General features: G+C 39.3%; 1 protein-coding gene across 1 annotated transcript in view; it reads right to left on the bottom strand.

Annotated features, from left to right (window-relative positions):
• Positions 1-4,455, bottom strand: part of MAPRE3 (microtubule associated protein RP/EB family member 3) — a 227,278-nt gene extending 222,823 nt beyond the window's left edge. The window contains exon 1 of the mRNA XM_088460549.1: positions 4,325-4,455. The gene's annotated coding sequence lies outside the window, so the exon portion shown is untranslated. The remainder of the gene's footprint in view (positions 1-4,324) is intronic.
• Between the last annotated feature and the right edge of the window lie 1,895 nt (positions 4,456-6,350).

The raw sequence follows: 6,350 nt of genomic DNA, 5'->3' as shown, positions 1-6,350 counted from the left end.
CAGGCAGTGCAGTATATATATATATAATATATAATGTGTATATCAGGCTGTGTGTGTATTAGTGATGTATGTCAGGCAGTGCAGTATATATATATATAATATATAATGTGTATATCAGGCTGTGTGTGTATTAGTGATGTATGTCAGGCAGTGCAGTATATATATATAATATATAATGTGTATATCAGGCTGTGTGTGTATTAGTGATGTATGTCAGGCAGTGCAGTATATATATATATAATATATAATGTGTATATCAGGCTGTGTGTGTATTAGTGATGTATGTCAGGCAGTGCAGTATATATATATATATATATATATATATATAATATATAATGTGTATATCAGGCTGTGTGTGTATTAGTGATGTATGTCAGGCAGTGCAGTATATATATATAATATATAATGTGTATATCAGGCTGTGTGTGTATTAGTGATGTATGTCAGGCAGTGCAGTATATATATATATATATATAATATATAATGTGTATATCAGGCTGTGTGTGTATTAGTGATGTATGTCAGGCAGTGCAGTATATATATATAATATATAATGTGTATATCAGGCTGTGTGTGTATTAGTGATGTATGTCAGGCAGTGCAGTATATATATATAATATATAATGTGTATATCAGGCTGTGTGTGTATTAGTGATGTATGTCAGGCAGTGCAGTATATATATATAATATATAATGTGTATATCAGGCTGTGTGTGTATTAGTGATGTATGTCAGGCAGTGCAGTATATATATATAATATATAATGTGTATATCAGGCTGTGTGTGTATTAGTGATGTATGTCAGGCAGTGCAGTATATATATATAATATATAATGTGTATATCAGGCTGTGTGTGTATTAGTGATGTATGTCAGGCAGTGCAGTATATATATATATATATATATATATATATATAATATATAATGTGTATATCAGGCTGTGTGTGTATTAGTGATGTATGTCAGGCAGTGCAGTATATATATATATAATATATAATGTGTATATCAGGCTGTGTGTGTATTAGTGATGTATGTCAGGCAGTGCAGTATATATATATATAATATATAATGTGTATATCAGGCTGTGTGTGTATTAGTGATGTATGTCAGGCAGTGCAGTATATATATATATAATATATAATGTGTATATCAGGCTGTGTGTGTATTAGTGATGTATGTCAGGCAGTGCAGTATATATATATATAATATATAATGTGTATATCAGGCTGTGTGTGTATTAGTGATGTATGTCAGGCAGTGCAGTATATATATATATAATATATAATGTGTATATCAGGCTGTGTGTGTATTAGTGATGTATGTCAGGCAGTGCAGTATATATATATATATATATATATAATATATAATGTGTATATCAGGCTGTGTGTGTATTAGTGATGTATGTCAGGCAGTGCAGTATATATATATAATATATAATGTGTATATCAGGCTGTGTGTGTATTAGTGATGTATGTCAGGCAGTGCAGTATATATATATAATATATAATGTGTATATCAGGCTGTGTGTGTATTAGTGATGTATGTCAGGCAGTGCAGTATATATATATAATATATAATGTGTATATCAGGCTGTGTGTGTATTAGTGATGTATGTCAGGCAGTGCAGTATATATATATATAATATATAATGTGTATATCAGGCTGTGTGTGTATTAGTGATGTATGTCAGGCAGTGCAGTATATATATATAATATATAATGTGTATATCAGGCTGTGTGTGTATTAGTGATGTATGTCAGGCAGTGCAGTATATATATATATATATAATATATAATGTGTATATCAGGCTGTGTGTGTATTAGTGATGTATGTCAGGCAGTGCAGTATATATATATATAATATATAATGTGTATATCAGGCTGTGTGTGTATTAGTGATGTATGTCAGGCAGTGCAGTATATATATATATAATATATAATGTGTATATCAGGCTGTGTGTGTATTAGTGATGTATGTCAGGCAGTGCAGTATATATATATAATATATAATGTGTATATCAGGCTGTGTGTGTATTAGTGATGTATGTCAGGCAGTGCAGTATATATATATAATATATAATATATAATGTGTATATCAGGCTGTGTGTGTATTAGTGATGTATGTCAGGCAGTGCAGTATATATATATATATATATATATAATATATAATGTGTATATCAGGCTGTGTGTGTATTAGTGATGTATGTCAGGCAGTGCAGTATATATATATAATATATAATGTGTATATCAGGCTGTGTGTGTATTAGTGATGTATGTCAGGCAGTGCAGTATATATATATAATATATAATGTGTATATCAGGCTGTGTGTGTATTAGTGATGTATGTCAGGCAGTGCAGTATATATATATATATAATATATAATGTGTATATCAGGCTGTGTGTGTATTAGTGATGTATGTCAGGCAGTGCAGTATATATATATATAATATATAATGTGTATATCAGGCTGTGTGTGTATTAGTGATGTATGTCAGGCAGTGCAGTATATATATATAATATATAATGTGTATATCAGGCTGTGTGTGTATTAGTGATGTATGTCAGGCAGTGCAGTATATATATATAATATATAATGTGTATATCAGGCTGTGTGTGTATTAGTGATGTATGTCAGGCAGTGCAGTATATATATATATAATATATAATGTGTATATCAGGCTGTGTGTGTATTAGTGATGTATGTCAGGCAGTGCAGTATATATATATATAATATATAATGTGTATATCAGGCTGTGTGTGTATTAGTGATGTATGTCAGGCAGTGCAGTATATATATATATATAATATATAATGTGTATATCAGGCTGTGTGTGTATTAGTGATGTATGTCAGGCAGTGCAGTATATATATATATAATATATAATGTGTATATCAGGCTGTGTGTGTATTAGTGATGTATGTCAGGCAGTGCAGTATATATATATATAATATATAATGTGTATATCAGGCTGTGTGTGTATTAGTGATGTATGTCAGGCAGTGCAGTATATATATATATAATATATAATGTGTATATCAGGCTGTGTGTGTATTAGTGATGTATGTCAGGCAGTGCAGTATATATATATAATATATAATGTGTATATCAGGCTGTGTGTGTATTAGTGATGTATGTCAGGCAGTGCAGTATATATATATATAATATATAATGTGTATATCAGGCTGTGTGTGTATTAGTGATGTATGTCAGGCAGTGCAGTATATATATATATAATATATAATGTGTATATCAGGCTGTGTGTGTATTAGTGATGTATGTCAGGCAGTGCAGTATATATATATATATATATATAATATATAATGTGTATATCAGGCTGTGTGTGTATTAGTGATGTATGTCAGGCAGTGCAGTATATATATATATATATATATATATAATATATAATGTGTATATCAGGCTGTGTGTGTATTAGTGATGTATGTCAGGCAGTGCAGTATATATATATATAATATATAATGTGTATATCAGGCTGTGTGTGTATTAGTGATGTATGTCAGGCAGTGCAGTATATATATATATATAATATATAATGTGTATATCAGGCTGTGTGTGTATTAGTGATGTATGTCAGGCAGTGCAGTATATATATATATAATATATAATGTGTATATCAGGCTGTGTGTGTATTAGTGATGTATGTCAGGCAGTGCAGTATATATATATATAATATATAATGTGTATATCAGGCTGTGTGTGTATTAGTGATGTATGTCAGGCAGTGCAGTATATATATATATAATATATAATGTGTATATCAGGCTGTGTGTGTATTAGTGATGTATGTCAGGCAGTGCAGTATATATATATAATATATAATGTGTATATCAGGCTGTGTGTGTATTAGTGATGTATGTCAGGCAGTGCAGTATATATATATATAATATATAATGTGTATATCAGGCTGTGTGTGTATTAGTGATGTATGTCAGGCAGTGCAGTATATATATATATAATATATAATGTGTATATCAGGCTGTGTGTGTATTAGTGATGTATGTCAGGCAGTGCAGTATATATATATATATATATATAATATATAATGTGTATATCAGGCTGTGTGTGTATTAGTGATGTATGTCAGGCAGTGCAGTATATATATATATATATATATATATATATATATAATATATAATGTGTATATCAGGCTGTGTGTGTATTAGTGATGTATGTCAGGCAGTGCAGTATATATATATATAATATATAATGTGTATATCAGGCTGTGTGTGTATTAGTGATGTATGTCAGGCAGTGCAGTATATATATATATATATATAATGTGTATATCAGGCTGTGCAGAGCTCACCGTGCTGTGTCACCCTCTCCGGTGTTCTGGCTCCGGTATCGCTGTGTCTCCTCCCCGCCCCTGTGTCACCGTATCCCGGGATCAGGCCCCTGCAATGTGCGGCTCCGATACACCGTTATATGCGCATGTGCGAGACCGGGAATCAGGAAGGGAGAGGGGGGGAAAGGAGTCAGGCAGGAGGGGGCAGAGGAGGGAGGCAGGAGGGGGCAGAGGTGGGAGGCAGGAGGGGGCAGAGGAGGGAGGCAGGAGAGGGTAGAGGTGGGAGGCTGGAGGGGGCACAGGTGGGAGGCAGGAGAGGGTAGAGGTGGGAGGCAGGAGGGGGCACAGGAGGGAAGCAGGAGAGGGTACAGGTGGGAGGCAGGAGGTGGCACAGGATGGAGGCAGGAGGGGGCACAGGATGGAGGCAGGAGGGGGCACAGGATGTAGGCAGGAGAGGGTATAGGTGGGAGGCAGGAGGGGGCACAGGTGGGAGGCAGGAGAGTGTACAGGTGGGAGGCAGGAGAGGGTACAGGTGGGAGGCAGGAGAGGGCACAGGATGGAGGCAGGAGAGTGTACAGGTGGGAGGCAGGAGAGGGCACAGGATGGAGGCAGGAGAGGGCACAGGTGGGAGGCAGGAGAGTGTACAGGTGGGAGGCAGGAGAGGGTACTGGTGAGAGGGAGGCAGGAGAGGAGAGGGTACTGGTAAGAAGGAGGCAGGAGGGGGCACAGGAGGGAGGCAGGAGAGGGCACAGGATGGAGACAGGAGAGTGTACAGGTGGGAGGCAGGAGAGGGTACTGGTGAGAGGGAGGCAGGAGAGGGTACTGGTGGGAGGCAGGAGGGAGGTAGGAGAGGGTACTGGTGGGAGGCAGGAGAGGGTACAGGTGGGAGGCAGGAGGGGGCACAAGATGGAGACAGGAGAGGGTACAGGTGAGAGGCAGGAGAGTGTACAGGTGGGAGGCAGGAGAGGGTACTGGTGAGAGGGAGGACAGGAAGGGGTACAGGAGGGATTCATGAAAATCCAAAGGATGGAGGAAGAAGGGGGCATAGAAGAGAGGCAAGGAGGTGGACACAGGAGAGGGGCAATGGGGGGCGCAGGAGATGTGAGGGGGCACAATAGACAGACAGGATGGGGAATGTGAGAGAGGAGGAGATATGGCGGAGAGTCAGGGGGGTGCATGGGACAAAGGCAGGAGGGGACACTAGAGAGACATTAAGGGGCACAGGTGGGACAAGGAGGACGTGGCACAAAATAGAGGCAGAAGTGAGTACAAATGTGAGGCTGGAGGTAACAGAATACAGGAAAGAGGTAACGGAGGGACAGGAGGTGACTCAGGAGATGTCCAGAAGGGGAGATGAGAGGGGAAACAGGAGGGGTGCAGTAGGAGACAAAGGAGGTGAGACTTTTGGGGACATGGAAGAGGAAAGAGGGATCACTGCAGACAGGTAGGAGAGAATACAGTGAGGATCTGCTATTTATCTGAGGTTTTACCAATAAATGGCTCTGATATATTCTGCCCAGGGAGAGGTAAGAAGGGGGCCTCAGGAGTGAAGAGACATGATGGGGCATGGGATAATCAGGATGGAACATTGGACGGGAGAAACAAGATGGGGGAAACAGATGAGAGATGGACATAGCAGAGAGACAGTAGATGTGGGGGATACAGGGCAGATACAGGAGGAAAGGGGGACTGGAAATAGGCAGCAGAAATTAAGTACAAAGAACAGAGGAGAGAGGCTGAAGGGCACAGAGGAGAGAGGCTGAAGGGCACAGAGGAGAGAGGCTGAAGGGCACAGAGGAGAGAGGCTGAAGGGCACAGAGGAGAGAGACTGAAGGGCACAGAGGAGAGAGGCTGAAGGGCACAGAGGAGAGTCTGAAGGGCACAGAGGAGAGAGACTGAAGGGCACAGAGGAGAGAGGCTGAAGGGCACAGAGGAGAGGCTGAAGGGCACAGAGGAGAGGCTGAAGGGCACAGAGGAGAGAGTCTGAAGGGCACAGAGGAGAGAGTGAAGGGCACAGAGGAGAGAGTCTGGAGGGCACAGAGGAGAG

Source organism: Taudactylus pleione, unplaced genomic scaffold, assembly GCF_031769625.1.
Source record: "Taudactylus pleione unplaced genomic scaffold, aTauple2 ptg000050l, whole genome shotgun sequence".
Taxonomy (NCBI): Eukaryota; Metazoa; Chordata; class Amphibia; order Anura; family Myobatrachidae; genus Taudactylus; species Taudactylus pleione.
Note: the sequence above shows the minus strand (reverse complement) of the source record. Positions and strands in the feature narration are given on the sequence as shown.